Genomic DNA, 18,175 nt, shown 5'->3' with positions numbered 1-18,175 from the left:
GAGATGATGGAGTACATTTATTGAAAATTCTTGGAGTCTGGCGATAGAATGTTGTATAATGGGAACAGCAAGGCAGCTAGTTTATTATATTTCAGAATATATGGAGGGGAGTAAGGTGTAGAAAGACAGGAAAAAGGTAGAAAGAGGCCAGGTTATGAAGTACTTTAAAAACAAGATCAAAGGGAATTATATATTTGATCCTAGAGGTAATAGGGAGCCATTGGAAGTTACTGAATTAATTTTCAAATATATTGATCAAAATAAAAAATTATAAAATCTACCTTCAAAATGTAACACTCACATTTATGTACCTTTTTAAATTCTGGAAACTCCATTTACATGCATTATCTGATTTGATCTTCCAAAAACAAATTAAATGTCATGTCCAGACTAGCTCTCTGGAAGATTTCGGGATCAGCCTTGGTCTTTAGTGGAGGAGTAAAGTAGGCAAGAGAGTCACCAGGATGGTCAAAGATGGAGTGAGTTATTTCCAGTCCTCTCAGCCCTTAAATACCTCAGTATGTTTACATCATTATAGCACACTAAGTATGTGCGACTAGAGAACCCATCAATCACACTGAGCAAGTGCTAACTATAAGTACCCTACTGTAAGAACACAGGTGGTCATACCCTCCTTGACTTCTCAGAAAAAGTGAGAACACCAAAGGGAGGTGGGGAGTCAAATTAGACATTGTCAGCAGATTCCCTCTGGGCTGAAGGGTCTTATACTTTACCCAGAGTTCCCTCACTATCTGCAGCCCTTTACAATGCAAACTACATTTCCACTTTAGGTATATTGCCCCAAAAAAGAAGCAAAAAAGTCTCTATCTCCCTGTCTCTGTCTCTATCTCTATCTCTCAGCAGATAACATTGTTCATCATGAGTCCTTTGGAATTATCACAGAACAGTGTATCAGAGAATAACTCATTTCTAACTTAGGCCCTTAGAGGGTTGATTGGATAGTGGTCATCTAATAAACACATGTTAGAAGCTGGACTTCTACCCAAAGTTGGCCCTAATTGACATAGCAGTTTATAATTATAAGAACAATATGTTTGGGGCAGCTAGGTGGCACAGTGGATAGAATACCAGCCCTGAAGAACGTTTTCATTTTTGTCTTTGTATCCTAGTGTCTGGTACAGAACAGATACCTAAGAAATACTTGGGGACTGAATAACTAATTAATGAATATCTATGGGTTTTCTTTAGCCTATGATCATCTATCATTTTTCTGGCATGTTTCAATTTTTTATCTATGAAGAATATTTTTAGTATAGTGCTTCCTGACTTGATTCATTGAGTTGCTGCTGATCTGCCAAAATGTCAGTTGTTCTGGAACACTGGGATGTTTTTTGGAGATAATAGGTCAATGTATCTAAAATCAATACTGTCCTAAAAATTCAGAATATCTGGTCACCATGTCCCATTTTCCCATTAGGGAAATGACCATATAAACCTAACCATCTGCCCTCAGAGAAATCTATGGGCAGGATTCTAGCTCCTGGCAGCTTCTTCCTTCAGAAGGAGGTTTGAGCTTCAGTTTCAAAGACAATAATCAACAAGAATTGATGACAATGATGATGATGACAAAGTATTCACCATATGCTTGTCTCTGTGCTAAGTGCTGGGGATACAAAGAAAAGGCAAAAAGAACCCTTGTCTTAAAGAAGTTTCCATTTTAATGGGGGAGCTGCAATGTATATAAATGGATGTATGTAGGTGTATGTATGTGTATGTGATAATCTATAATAACTATAAGACTATAGGATACATCCTCTAATGTTCTAATGACCAGTCTGTCACTAGATTTCATGGGAGAAAAGTCTGGAAACACAACACAACATATTATTTCCATAATGAGCTGAACTATCTACATATCTATTCTGTTTCTTAAGTATTTTCTGCAAGGAATACAGCCTTGCTAACTCAAAATAATATAAAGTCCAGAAAAATACTAAGTCTATTTGAGGGGCCGTGTTTTTTTTTTTCTTAAATAGTATTTTATTTTTCCAAATATATGTAAAGATAGTTTTCACTATTCATTTTGTAAGTCTTTTTTGTTCCAAATTCTTCCTCCCTCCCTTACCTCTCCCCTCTCCAAATCAGCAAGAAATCTAATATAGATTATACTTGTATGATCATTTAAATTTTTCCATATTTGCCATACTGTGCAAGAAAAATCAGAGCCAAAAGGAAAAAAAGCACAATAAAGAAAACAACAAAGGTGAAAACACTATTCTTTGATCCACATTCAGTCTCCATAGTTCTTTTCTTTGGATGCCTATGGCATTTTCCATCCCAAATTGGGCTGTTTTTTAAAGCTGAAGGAGACCCTGGAGGTTATCTGGTCAAATTCTTTCAGATTACAGATGAGTAAACTGAGACCCAGAAAAGTGACTTGCTCAGAGTCATGAAGATTAAGAGATAAAGCCAGGATTCAGACTCTGGCACTCCATATCCAGCTTTCCCTCAGCCACTGTACCATGCTGTTCAGGGACTGTACGTTCTCTATAGCCCTTTTCAGTGCAAAATCCTATGATTTCAACAATGGAAGCCATGTGTGCCCTACTTTAACACATCATGAATGAGCCTTGTGTTCACTAGACACTGTGTATTATTGAGGTACAAGACAAGCAAGAAGAAAGAAATAAAAAGAATTGAGTTGAGAAAGAATAATGAAGGAATGAAGACTTGGTCCTTACCTATCTCCTAAAATGGAGATGCTATATACTCTGATGACATCTCCTGCATGGAGATGATATTTATACTCTGAGAAACTGATGACATATACTCAGTGATACTAACTATAAGGTTCTCTATTTCCTAACCTGAATTCTTATAGGATTTAGATGTGCAAAGAATTTAATCTGCTTCATTACCACAAGCACAATTTATGGATAGGAAAACAAGAGACCTGGAGAGATGAAGTGATCTGTCCTAAAATAAAGGAATAAAAAAGAAAAGCCAGGTTTCAAAATATAACATGTACTGTTTGCAAATCCCATGCTCTTTTGGATTTTGACTCTAGAAATGGAACAGAACAATTGAAATGGAGAAGTCAGAATACCATGTGGAATCCCAGAAGGCAGCTGAGTAGACTCAGAACCCAGTGCTCTGCCAGATGGTAGGAAGCATCTCAGTTGCCAGAAACTTTTGAATCCCAAGGTTAAAACAAACAAAAAAAAAGAGGAAAAAAACCCCATTTCATAGATCCATATTTTTTTTTTCCTCTTTTTGCTGAGAGACAGCTGTTTCAGTCATCAAGTGTTAAAGCTTGAATCTGCCCAAGGAGAGGGAAACTTTCCTCCTGGAACCAGTAATCTTCATCACAATTACATTAACCCCTAATCCCAAGGCCAAGAGTTATTCATGTAAACTAAGGGAGGTACTTTGCAGGAACTAGAGGAAACTTTGCCATAAAAGGGGTTGGGCCTGTACTGAAAAAAAAAAAAAAAAAATTGTTGTTTTTTTTCTAGATTCTTTTGATGGGGAGAAAAACAGAAAGCTAATGAAGGCGGAGGTATTTCTTATCTGGGAACCCAGAAGGCTCCAGGAACAATCAATGGAGACAATGCACAGGGGCAACAATGGAAAAATCTAATTACACAAGATGAGACAAGCAGTGATTGTCCTGCTCCTTAAAAGCCATTAAGGCAGCTCCAGTGGAAAAATGCATAGGAAACCATTACCTGGCTCATTCTGCTTTTGAATTAAGTGCATACCTTGGTCTAACTTGTCCACTCAATTCTTTCCAAACAGAAGCAGGGTTAACCTGGCTCTCCAGAGACAGAAAGGCCAAAAGCTCATGGATGCATTTTTCACCAGATTCAAGTCCAATCAGTAAGCATTTCTTTTACGTATATGTATATATATATACACACACACACATATAGATCTATCTATATTATATGTGTGTATATGTATATATTAATATATATACATATACACACATATAGATCTATATATATTATATGTGTGTATATGTATATATAATATATATACATATACACACATATAGATCTAAACCAAACAAAATAGGTCCTGCCTTCAAGGCCTGAGGGGAATAAATGGGAATAAAACAATTATGTACAAACAAAATATGCAAGATAAACTGGAGATCATCAACAGAGAAAATGCACTAGAATTAAGGCGGAATTGAGAAAGGCTTCTGGTAGAATGTAAGATTTGTTGCTATTGTTGTTTGACCTTTGTTTTCCAAGAAGACCATGACATCTGGAAGGTGATGCCATGACATGCAAGTGAATTAAATTTAGGTGGGGGAGGGCTGTGCAAGGTTACTTGCCCTTTCTCTGTCTTCCAGAGTCATCAGGATCCAGTGGCAAGAACAGATCAGGATGACTGGACATGGCTCTGGATGCATTGGGAAACCTTGGCCTTTTTAAGGTAAGGTCTTTAACAGGGCTCAGTTGGACTGAGGCAATCACCATTTAATGATTAAGACTAGGTAAGCAGAAGGGGAGATTTAGTTGGGATTTGAAAGGAGTCAGAATTGCACATGTTTAACCTATATTGGATTACTTGCTATCTAGGGGTGGGGTGGGGTGGGGCAGGGAGGGAAAGAGAAAAATATGGAACACAAGGTTTTGTAAGGGTGAATGTTTTTGAAAAAAAACAAAAACTATATTTGGCATGTATTGAACTGCCTGCTGGGTGGAGGAGAGGATGGGGGGAAGAAGGGGAAAATTTGGGGCAGGGGGTTATGCAAGGGTCAATGTTGGAAAAATTACCCATGCATATGCTTTGTGAGTAAAAAGCTTTAATTTAAAAAAATTAAAATTAAAATTAAAAAGCTTTATAGTTTTTCAAAAAAGAAAGAAGTCAAAAGGCAGAGGAATTATAACAATCATCAATCTAAAGATAGACCTATGGAAAGAGAATTCATTTTGGAAGCATAAATAAGGAAGGACTTAAGAATCTAAGCAAATCTTATCCTCTTGAGTATGCATTCTCTTCTTTTCATGCATTTATGCATTCATTCATTCTAGATTCTAAAACAGGGACTCTGTGGTGGTGAGATATACCATGGTTAGAGCACATGTCCTAGAGTCAGAAGGACCTTAGTTCAAATCAAACCCCAGATACTTATTAGCTGTGTGACCCTACACAAGTTATTTGACCCCAATTGCCTTCTCCACCACCCCCCTCCCAAATAAAAAATAAAACATGGATTTTCCACTTTTTTGTGTCATGGATCCTTTAGGAAATCTAGTGAACTAGCCTATAGATCCCTTTTCAGAATAATTATTATATACATAAAATAAAATATATAAGATTACAAAGTAAAATTATTGAAATAAAATTTACTTTGTAATCTTATCTAATTTTTGAAATAAAGTTACTAACTTATTTAAAAAAATCCAAACCTCAAGTTATCTCATCTATCCAAGGGATTTGAAGTAGATATATAATCATATCCCTTCCCTAAATGAGGAGAGAAAAGACATTCACATATAAAACAAATAATAATGTTACTCTAGGTGGCCTTTTCATTAACTAGTGCCTTAGCTTGATAAAATTTCTATCTGCTGAAGTGAGACTAAGTAAAGGATCAAGTCCCTGAATTTCTTATTTATCAGTTTTTACCTCCATAAGATCTCTCACATACATCCTCCCTTTGTCCATTTATACATCCATTACCTTGTCATGTCTTTTCTGGACAACTATGATAGCCTTTTAATTGGTTTCCCTTCCTCAAATCTCCCTCCTCATCCTCGTTAATCCATACTGACATGGCTGTCAAGCAATATACTTAATGATCATGCCATTTGCCTGTTCAATAAACTTCACTGGCCCTCCATTACCTCTAGAATCAACTACAAATTCCTTTCTATGGCTTTCAAAGATTTTCACAATCTGGCTCTGGCTTCAGCCTATATTTCTGGTCTTTATATATATATTCGATGTTCAGCCAAACTAACTTTTTTGTTCCTCTCGCATAATAATCTATTATCTTCATGCCTTTGTCCAGGCTATTCTCCCATTACTGGAATGCACTCTTTTTTCATTTCTGATTCTTAGAATTTTGTTGTTATTGTTTTTCAGTCATGTCCAACTCTTCATGGCCCCATTTGGAGTTTTCTTAACAAAGATACTGGTATGATCTGCCTTTTTCTCCTCCAACTCGTTTTACAAATGAAGAAACTGAGGTAAATAGGGTTAAGAGATTTGTCCAGAATCATTATTAGTGTCTAAGACCAGATTTAAACTCAGGAAGATGAGTCTTTCTGACTCCAGGCTTGGTAAATTCTATCCACTGTACTACCTCACTACCCAATTAGATTCCTTAGATACCTTTAAGACTCAGCTCAAACAGCACTATTTACACTAAATCTTCCTGATACCCTAAATTCTTATTCCTTCTGTACCAAAAGAATTACTTTGTTTCATTATGTGTATATAAGAATATATTTATTCATCTTCCTTAATAAAATTTAAGCTAGAGGGCAATTATTCTTTTGTTTTTAATCTTTCTATTCTTAACAACACCTAGCATACCTAGAAACCTTAACACCTGTGTCTGGCACACAGTAGGCACTTTATCAATATTTACTGAATGCCTGGGTCATTACTTATCATATAACTATAAGTACAATTCTCATTTTGAAGTACATGGCTGAAGAAGAGAGGCTGATCAGACCTGGCCTCCTGGCAAGGGTTGATGGTTTCTAATGCAGAAACATCCAGTGGGATTATCGAGTCCATAAGGAATAACTCACTAAACATACAAAAAAAAAATAATAAAAATTCCTCAGGTGCATATCCTTAACTGGCTTACTTCTGATCAGTAGATTTATATTGGTACAAAGGATTTTCTTCCCTTGGATTGGGGCTTTTAGGTACAAAGGAATGTACTATGTTGGTGGTAGGGGAAGTGGGAAGAGGAGGTTACTCAAGGTGAATCTGTAGTGTTGGCGGTTAAATGTGGGCAGCAAATGGATTCTGAGACTATGAGAAGCTGGGCCTCTGGGTGGTTAGTTTCTAAGTAGGTCTCTCCCTCTATCCTTTATTTTTATGTCAATAAATTGCAATCTGCAAGCATGAGCTATATCTTCTTTGTTTTAACTATGTCTTTAACCTTTTAATTCAGAGATGAAATGTCCCAAGTGATCAGAGATGACCTCATGTAGGAGGTGGGGGACCTGGCCTGGATCGTGAAGGATAAATGGACTTTGAATAGAGGGAGAAAAAACAAAAATGAAAGAGCAAAGGCAGCTAAGTGATGCTGTTGAGTCTAAAATATGGAAGATTTGACTTCCTGAGTTCAAATCTGGCTGTGTGACCCCGGGCAATTCATTTCACTCTGTTTGCCTCAGTTTCCTCATCTGCAAAATAAGCTAGAGAAGGAAATGGCAAACCACTTCCATATCTTTGCCAAAAAAAAACCCAAATGGGATCACGAAGAATTGAACACCACTGAAGAACAACAAGAAAAACAGGAAGGATCTTCCAGGCAGGCCAGTGTGCTCTGGAGCAGTGAAGAGAAAGCTCTCTTATGGAGAATGGGAAAAGGTAAGGTTGTCTGGATAGGATATAGACAAATAATGCCAGACCAAAGAATTTGGCTCTGAAATCATAGATAATTAGGAGCCACAGACAGTTTCTGAGCAGGGGAACAGCATCTTATATGAGGTACGATAGGAAGATTAATTTTTTGTCTTTTCTCTTTTCCAGAAGTGGGGTTTGGCCCATTTAATCACATCAGCCAGTGTAATGAGTCATTCAAGAAATATTTACTGAGTCTTGACTAGATGTCAAGTTTTATTCAAAAGAATAAAAAAGACAGATCCCTTGGAGGCAGACTAGATACAGTTGACAGAGCTCTCTCTAGATATACTATACATATGTATCCAAGGAGGGTTAGAATAAGGTCACACAAATGGATCCCTAGAATTATGCAATGACTAAGAGCAGAGGGAAAGATTTTATAGAAAAAGTAATCAATCATTTATTAAATATCTACTACAGAGTAATCTCTGTGCTAGGCACTAGAGATACAAATATGAAACAATCCCCACTAAACAATCTCACTCCCATCCTAAAGAGGGAAAATGGTTACCTTCAGATTTTTGAAGGGAAAGGACATAGTCCAAGATTTGTGAGGGGTTTCAGATTATGAATGCTTATGTATGCTCTTCTATCTCTTAGGAGGCAAGTGACCAAGTTTCCCAGGAAAATGGGAGAGAGAGCAGTAGGAAAGAGGTAGGAACACATACTCTTATCCTGAAACTTTAAGGTATTCAGAGTCTATTGGACACAATCCAGTTCCCTCCCAACATAGCTAAGTTCTGAATGCTTAGGGCTTTTTTCCAATTTCAGCTTCACTTTTCCCAGTTCTCCGTGAGGAAGCATTTGTTAGACCTGGAGATGGGCCCCAAAGGGCCAAAGGTATGGAAGTCCTCCCAACCCCAAGCAGCCCTCCCTTAAACGGAGCTGAAGGCCATGGAATATTCCATTTCCAGATAAATGCCAGAAATGATTTGATTCAACTGAGTGGGTATTTATTCACTCTGTTCTTGGAGAATTCTTTACTATCTGTTGGCAAAGAGAGAGGGGGTATTTTCCCCCTCTCTGGTTTTAAAATAGAGGCACCAGGGGTTCTGCCAGAGCTCACTGCCAAACCAAAAAGGCAGTGTAGATCTTCTTGAAATCTTACTGAGAAAATGTCTGCAAGTTGAGATCCAACCAGCCCATAAGGAAAGAAAAAAGGGGTAAAAAAGATTCTATAGTATTCATAGAAACCTATATTACTGGACCTGAGGGACTAAACCTGCTTCAGGTAAAAACTGTTCCCTGGCAAATGGCAAAGAAAGTTTCCCAGATGAAATGTTCTCGTCTCTGTCGGTCTCTCTTTCTCCCCCTCAATAGCCTCAGATTTGAGAAAACCAGGACTCTGAGAAAGCTTTTAACCACTCATCTTCCTCTATGTCTGAGAGCTAAGAAAGAAAATGGAATGGGGCAAGTGGGAAGCCACTGAATGGATTTGAATCCTCATGACTTTTCTCTCCCTATCTGATCCCTCAGAGTCTTAAGAACTGGGGAGAAAGGGCATCCTTCAACCTCTGTTCTTAAATCTGAAAGCCAAAAAAGTCCTCCCAAGGAACAGTGTGTGTGTGGGGGGAGGAAATGCTGGATTTGGAGACAGATGATCTAGGTTTCCTTCCTATTGCAGTCCATTTTATTGCTTGTGTTGACCTTGAACAAGTCATTGAATTTTTTTTTTATTGGTTTAAAATGAGAGAGTCGGAATAGATGAGCTTTAAGGACTCCTCCAGCTCTAAATTTATGATCCTTTACTTTTTCAAGTGCTTCTATTTTTAGAATAAGGTAGAATTTTCCAAGAAACAGTAATCCTCAGCATTCCAGTATCTTCAAAGTAATCCTGAACATAATCACTTGCTTGCCTTCCTGCAAAACAACTCTCTCTCATTCCCCAATACATCCACCTGTCTCAGGACCCCTTAGAAGCAACAACTAGCAGGGACCTTGGCAGTGGAAATCTTGGAGTCCAAGCCCTTTCAGGGTCAGTGAGTCTCCTGTGGATCTTCTACTTGGCCTGTTTTTCAGTGAATGACTACAAGCTATTGCTCTCATTTCTACTTTCTTTTATCTATCAGTTGACATGGTGGGGAAGAGAATATGAAATATTTTTGCTGCCCCTTTCCAAAACAACTTAAAAGGACCCTCTGCTTCTCAGCCAAAAGTCATTCATTTGGTCCAAAAAAAAAAAAAAAAAAAAAAAATCACCTACCCAAACAAACCCAGGGGCATTCTGAGTCACTTGCATAGGTGCATATCTTCACGTTCCTAAACTCATTAATGCTGGCTGACCAGACTACAATGAGGAGGCATGGTAATAAGCGCTTATATTGGAACCACTGTGATAAATACAATTCTTCAGTGGTTGCCACTGTCAACAAGTGTGGGCAGAGTGGGTACGGCTGGTATGAGAGAACTCCTTTCAGATCTCAGATAGCTAGATAAGAGATAGAAATCAGAGGGAGGAAAGACATACTAGCAGATTCATTCAAGATGTTTCCCTTGGGCAGTCAACCCTGGCTGGATGAGTATCCCTGCCCAGGTGGAGCTTAAGCAATCATTACTTCAGCTGGAGATGGCCTGTGGCCCATCAGAAGAATAGTTCTTAATAAGATGCCAATGCCTTGAGATATGTTATGGGGCTGCTAAGTCAGGACTTCCAGCTTTGCTACCAGGTGACACAAGGTATAGGCTTTGTCCATGAATCAGATCAGAGCATATTAAAACTTCCCATCTCTGTGGTTTGGATTACAATTGGCCTTTATGCCCACACACAGCATGAGCTCTACTGTGAGAAGTTCTTAAGAGTAATTCTAGAGAAGGAACAAGGTAAGAAAACTGAGAGCCAATGTCCCTTATGGGAATGGGGTTTCCATTCCACATTTCTTAAACCTTCTGTGTTTAGGGCAGACTTCCAGGCCTTGGGATATAAGGACATGAAGATGCCATAGAGAGCTGACTCTCAAAGATCTTAAAATTCAATTGGGAGGGGGGAGGTAGTATTGAGGAAAGATACCCACAGACAATTAGTGTAGGGGAAAGAATTGAGAGTATGAGGACCAAGGTTCAAATTCTGACTGTTTCACTTGCTCATGTGATCTTGGGCCAGTTTCCTAATTTGAAAAGATAAGGTGAGGGTTGGGCTAGGTGATATCTAAGGACCCCCCACCTATGAGATCCAATGAGATGACCCCAAATAACTAAAATACAAGGAAGAGTGGGATAAGTATAAAGGAGAGATCTAGTGAAAGTGTTATGAAAAATTTGAAGGAGAAATCACTCTCTGTTGGCAATAGGGGAGATCAGAGAATCATCAGAGAGGAAATAATACCTCACTGGTTCCTGAATGAAGGGATCTCAACAAGATATGCCTGGTCTTTGGCAGTCACCAGTAGGAAAAAGGGATTGTCAGATCAAAGGTGGAATAGAGGCCCCATTCCACAAGTAAGCTTCTTGGTTTTCTTACCTTGTTCCCTTTCTAGAAATGCTCTTAAGAATAGCTCATGCTGTATGTGAACATAAAGGTCAACTGAAATTCAAGCGGTAGAGCCTGAGAGTCTTAATATTCTCTAATCTGGTTCATGGACAAAGCCTATACCTTGTGTCACCTGGTAGCAGAGCTGAAAGTCCTGGCAGAGACAGAGATAGGGTAAGGGAAAATTAGAGAGGGCAGGATCAGCATAGAGAACAGCGGGTATAGCCCAGGGGATTGAAATACAAATAGCTTTCACACACAACTCAGGAATTAACCAGGAAAAGGGAAAAAAACTAAGTCCCCTGAGATAAAGTCATTAACTGATATTTGGTAAATGGACAAAGCTAGTTGTTCCTTTTAGATTTCCAAGCTTCAGTTGGCAATCAGCTAACCTAATCATAGAAGAATAGTAGTTCTACTAATAACAATCATTTATAGATTCTTGGGATGCTAGTGCTACAGGGGCCCTAAAAAATCACCCATTGTAGTCCGACTCACTAATTTCACAGCTAAAGAACCAAGGACCCAGAGGACTAGTCAGGATCACTCAGTAAGGTAAAGGAACAGCTACCCAGTTCTACAATCAGGTCTCTTGGCTTCCCACCCAAGTGCTTTCTCTCCTATTGCATCTTAAGTCAGAGCTCCAACAATCTGGGTAGATAGAAGCCACTCTGATAATAAAAAAGAGTTGTTTTTAAATCTCCACAAAAATTTCCTGCCTACGAACCTTCATCTATACAAAGCCATTTCACTCCTTAGATGAGTGCACTGAAGCATAAATCTCTGTTTAGCTCTGTGCTGTGTTTCATGCTGACTTCTACTCAAAATACTCTGCCAATATGACCTCACTGACCATCCTAGGACCCAAGAAGGGTGGCCAACATTCCTCTCTGGAGCAGATGTAAAGTTTCATGCTGAGCTCTGGATGAGGCCAGAACATGGGAAATGACAAAGACCGGAGGGAACCCTGGATGGTTAGGAAGAATCAAGAGAAAGAAGAAGCATGGTGGAATATTAGAGAGAGAGCCCATACCCAGAGAAAGTTCCCATGCTAAGCACTCCAGCCCCCCTTTATCTGTTTGCATCTAACTTTGCAGAAGCTAAAATATTCAGAGAGAGTAGAAAAAAATTCAATGCAAAGGGGGAAAAAAAACCCACAATACTACTCCTATTTGAGATAAGGGGAAAATTCTCATGAAATGGGATTTTTAAAAGCACCATAGTAAATTACAAGGGCAATTTTCCTCCACAAGAAATCTAGCTGTTTCAAACAGTTTAGTTTCTACCAGCTCAGAGAATTACAAATCCTTCCCTCATTGATGCACAGAGATATAAACACATCTAGGATACATTAGCACTGCTTTGGGAGTCAGAGGCCCTACATTCCAGTCCAGGTCCTGACACTTATTCAGTTAAGACCAGTCATTAGAATTGCTTTCTCCCTTAGTTTCTTCACTGCTCAAAGAGAGCTAACACTCCTACTGCCTAACCACGGAACTGTTATGAAGAAAATATTTTAAAGTGCTACAAAAATGTGCTATTATTATTGGGATTAAACAATATCCCATCTGCTTGTCTTTTCCTTCCCTTCCCACAACTTCTAGTCCCAAGGGCAAATCTGAGTCCATTTGAAGAGAGGGTCAGAACCCTAGGGGCTAAATAGGTTCAACAAACTCAGCTTAACAGGAGAGGAAGGGCAGATAACAACTCAACTTCTCTCCTGGCCAGAAGTTTCCACTGACAACACTGTGCACTGGGGAAAAAAACATGGTAATTCATCCTGCTACTCTTAATGCACATCAAGAGCTCTTGGAGTGAAAATCTCACCACAGGAACATTTAAGGAGTGGGGGATGGAGGAAGAGGGAGTAATTTCCTAACAGGGACAAGAAGGCCAAGAAACTAAAAGGCTAAATTCCTTTTACCCCTATCTACTGGCTAGAAATACCACCTAAGCTCGAGTGTCTGCCTGACTGAATTAACTGTTGATTCTTCCCCACAATGGGGGTTCATCTATGTTTACCTAAACATAATATCTTGAGGTTCCCTAATCTCTAGAGTACATCCCACCCTTCTCCATCTGCTCCACCCAGCTTGAGGCACATGCTCAGAAAGGTCAGAGGAATTACTAGATTTAAATAAAATTATTAATGGGGTTAGCCTTAAATTCTGGGCATTGTCTTCCATATGGCAGGTAAGCAGAGAGCTGGGGAGGGAAGAGGGTGTTAAAGGATAAGGAAGAAGGATTGATTTAGGGGCTCAGGGACCACATGACTTCTTATATAGTATTTGTTGCTAGGAGAGAACAAAAGAGGGCCTTCTCCCTACCCACTCACTTCTGTAGGGATTCAACAATTTAACAAACGGGTGCCTCCCTTTGGTTTCACATGGACAGATGATACTGGAACTGGACAAATGAGGAAAACTGAACACAGAGGTTAAAATGAGTTGCCTACAATTCCAATGGCTAGTAGTAGTAGTAGTAGTAGTAGTAGTAGTAGTAGTAGTAGTAGTAGTAGTAGCAGTAGCAGTAGTAGTAGTAGTAGTAGTAGTAGTAGTAGTAGTAGTAGTAGTAGTAGTAGGTGAGCCGAAGTTAGAATTTGGATTGACACCCTTTGATTTGAAATCAAACGATTCTACACTGTCCTGCTAGAGACTGCTTCCAACTCTGTATCCTCTTACAGCATTCTGACTATGGCCAGTCAAGTCAATAAGCATTTATTATGCACCTCCCATGTGCCAGGCCCTACTAATTGCTAGAGTATATAAAGAAAGGCAAAAAGACAGGACTCCAAACAACTATATAAAAACAAGATCCATTCCAAATAATGAACAGAGGGGAGGTCCTAGCATTAAGGGAGATTGGGAAAGGCTATCTTGTAGAAACTGGGATTTTAGCTGAGACTTTAGGAAAACAAGGAGGAGGGAATGAGGAAGGAAGAAATTCCAGGTTTTAAAAATATGTTTGTTGAATTGATTTGAATCCTAAACCTGGAACAAATTGCTAACTATAGAGTTGGCCCTTGCAAATGACAGGAAGAAAGCCAAAAAACATGCCCCTGCCCTTAAAATCTTATTGCGTTACTCTCCTACTCTGACTACCTGTTGTTTTCAAATTCTAAATCTGAGATCTACTATCTGAAAGATTCACAGAGCAGACTTCAGTGATCAGTTAGCATAACCCCCATATTTCTATAGGAGGACTCAGAGATCTACAAGAGGGAATGGGTTTCAGGTGAAGCCCACCTTAAATGGCTGAGCCAGGATTCCAAGCTAAGTCTCTTAATGCTGACTCCAGCATTCATTCCACTACCGGTATTGCTGCTACCTCCTGAGGCACTCTTCTGCAACATTAGTCTGGCTCTCCATTGCTAAGGAACCTGAAGGGGACATTGGACCACAGGTATATGAGTTCTTGGGCAGCTAGATGGTGCAGTGGATGAAGAGTGCCAGGCCTGAAGTCAGGATGATCTGAATCCAGTCACTTAGTAGCTATGTAATCCTGTGCAAGCCACTTAATCCTATTTCCCTCAGTTTCCTCATCTGTAAAAAATAACTGGAAAAGGAAATGGCAAACCATTTCAGAATCTCTGCCCCCAAAAACACCAGGCGGGGTTATGAAGAGTCAGACATGAATGAATAATAACTTCTTGACTTTAGGTCCATGGTTCTCTCCACTGCATCACCATTTATGCTCCTAGGCAAGGCTTGCAAAGCATTTTACATATGTTTATATATATATATATATATATATATATATATATATATATATATATATATATATATATATATATATATACACACATATTTGCATAACCTTCCAAAACTTATTTGATCCTCACAATACTGTGAGGCAGGTGCTATTATTAAAGATGAGGAAATTGAGGCAATACTTTCAGTCTTATTTATTTAGAGTACTTAGTACTAAGCCTTATAATTATCTTTTCCGGAATATCTTACCTCAAATAGATTATAAGCTCCTTTGAGGCAGGGACCTATCTTATGCTGCCAGCCCCTGAGAGCTCCTAACCCAGGGCCTTTGCACATACTAAAGGCTCAATAAATATTTGTTGATGGATTACTGACTGGCCTACAGGCTGAGCCAAGGACTACATTCAATCCAAACAAGTCTGTATTAAGTACTTACTAATAATAGCTGACATTTATATAGGGCTTGAAGGTTTCCAAAACCTTTCCATAGATTATTTCATTTGATCCACACAACTCAGTGAGGGGTATTGTAATTTCCATTTTACTAAAGAGAAAACTGAGGTCAATCCGTTAAGAGGCCGGATCCTGGTTTCATGTAGATGGTGTCAAAGACTGGTTTAGATGCAAGTTGTTTCTGACTCTACTAGGCAATATAGCTTCTCAAAATATAACAACAACAATAATAATAGTAGCAGCTAGTATTTTACTATATTTGAAGGTTATTTCATTTCATTTGATGTTCACAACAACCTTTTGTATGAGGTAGAGTCTACGTAGATAAATATGACCCTGAAAATGTCTAAGGTAGAATTTGAATTCAGGTCTTCTTGTGCCCTACTATGTGCAAAATATGCTAAGAATATTTTAAGGGTAAAACAGAAGGGTACAAAGATGATTAAATCAGGTTCCTATCCTCAAAGGGCTTACTAACCTTTTTTGCTATTCCCCTCATAGGATACTCCAGCCAATTCTAGACCTAAGGCCTAAAATGTTCTTCCTCTTTATCCCTTTACCTTTACACATTGAATTGCCTCAAGGATCAATTCAAGTCCCAAATTCTGTAAGAAGTTTAACTGTCTCTCCCCTCCCACTCATTATCTTCTCTCTGAGATTACTTTGATTTAGCCTGTATAGATCTTGTATATATGTGGTTGTTCACACTTGGTCTCTCACATTAGAATGTCAGTTCCTTAAAGGCAAGACTGTATTTTTGTCGTTATTATTGTTGTTTTTGTTTTTTGCTTTTCTTTGTATCTCCAGCACTTGGCACAATGGCATATAAGAAGCATTTAATAAATGCTTATTGATGGACAGCTAGTTATCCTATACTATTAGAGGAGGAGAAAAAGAAGGTTTTGGTAAACGTTATAGGAGATGGGAGCCTTGCTTATGTAAACTCTGTCACTGATGCTTCTGAAAAAAAAAAAAAAAAAGTGAAAAGTTCCAGGACAAGAAATCAACTCTGCTATATTTCTTCTCATCGTGTTCCTCATCTGTCATGTTCACACTACTGGCCACCATACCTGGGTTATTTCAGAGACTACAGATGTCTGTAAAGAGCTTCTGGAACTCTAAAGCTTACCCCAGAAGAGAAACCTCCTCTCTCAGCTTTTCCTCCTCACAGACCAAGATTGCTTTTGCTTCTCAGTCTAGGCCCCTTAAGTCGAGGGTTTGGGGGAAATAGACCTCCATTTCCTTGCCATCTGGTTTCTGTTTAAAGCTGATCTCTTTCCCAGAGCTGCTCCCTACCCCTCCTTCCCTTCCCCCTCTTCTTCCTTCCCATCCTTCTCCCACAGGAGACACTCCATCTTCTAGCTCCAGTACTTTTTACTACTGCTCCCCCATACCACTCTTCCTCTTCATCCTGTTTGAAATCCCACCATCTGTACAAAATTCCCCATTCCTTTCCTGTTCAGCAGACCCAGAAGAATCTGACTAGTTTGAAGGACCAAATCCATACTAGATAATAAGATGCCCTAATTATGTCAAAAGAGTTGCGACAGGACTGAGCAGGCTGGAGAAGGCAATCTGGACTGATTCTGGAAAAGGCCACGTGTTATCTCACATATTTGGAGCTGAGCTTTGACATAACTTGAAGAACCATCTTCTAGGGGTGAGGCTCAAAAGCTCTGTCATCTTGGAGTTTTCCCTCAACTTCAACTCCCACGTTCAGTTGGTTGCCAGGTTCTGTCCATTATACTTCCACATGCATTATTCACATCTTATTACTTCCTCTCTACCCTTGTTCATGCTTTCAGCTATCTTGCTCTTAAACAATTGGGGATTCCACCACCTCTCCTTTTAAACCACTGGGGCTCTCATTGCCCCTTTTATTCTTAAACCATTGGGGCTCCCAAATGCCTCTCTCTTAAATCTTTGGAGCTCCCAATACCTCTCTTTTCTTTTAAACAACTGAACCTCCCAATGTCTCTTTCTCTTAAACCATTGGAATCCCCACTTTCCCCTTTTCTCTAAAATTGTTAGAATAATGGCTTACTGCTTCCCTGCCTTCCATTTCCACCTTTTCCCATCCATGTCTCACACAGCAACAAAAATAACCCTTTTCAAACCACAATTCTCACCATGTCACTTCCCTTCTCAACAACTTCCAGCAGCTCTCTCCCTAAGATAAAATACAAACTCCCTAGCCTGGCATTTAAAAACCTCCACAGTCTGGCTCCAGCCTACCTTTCTCTCCAGCTTTGTTTCCTACTAACCCCTTCACGCACTCACTGTTCCAGCCAAAGCTGTTCGCTTAATGGAAATCATCATGTTGTCTCCCGTCTTCATATTTTGGCATAAGCCATTATTCCCCATGCCTGGAATGTGCTCCCCATTCATCTCCCCCTTTTATTATCCCTCTCTCCCTTTAGGGCTTCGTTCCAGTGACACCTCCTCCATGAAGTCTCTTCTGATGTCCTTCAGATTTTCTTATAGATTCATGCCTGTTTCTCTTTTATCTCTAACATTTCCAACTTTGTAATAATATCTGACTACTTATTTAATCAACTCTTATGATTTCTAAGATAAAATATAAATTCCTCTGTTTTAGCTTTTGAAACTCTACACAGGCTGGCCCCAACCTATTTTTCCTCCAGACTAAACAGACATTATTTCTCATCTCCTCTCTCCATTTCTCCCATCTCTGATCTTTTGGCCTTTGCAGACCCTCCCACCTGGAATGCCCTCCCTCATCTTTACCACCATCTCATAGAGCTCCCCTTCTCTTCTTCTTCTTCTTCTTTTTCTTTCTTTCTTTTTTTTTTTCCCCCTGAGGCTGGGGTTAAGTGACTTGCCCAGGGTCACACAGCTAGAAAGTGTTAAGTGTCTGAGACCAGATTTGAACTCGGCTCCTCCTGAATTCAAGGCTGATGCTCTATCCACTGTGCCACCTAGCTGCCCCCCCCCATTCTTTTTCAAGATACAGTGGCTC

Source organism: Sminthopsis crassicaudata, chromosome 4 (genome assembly GCF_048593235.1).
Source record: "Sminthopsis crassicaudata isolate SCR6 chromosome 4, ASM4859323v1, whole genome shotgun sequence".
Taxonomy (NCBI): domain Eukaryota; kingdom Metazoa; phylum Chordata; class Mammalia; order Dasyuromorphia; family Dasyuridae; genus Sminthopsis; species Sminthopsis crassicaudata.
This window is presented reverse-complemented; position numbering follows the sequence as displayed.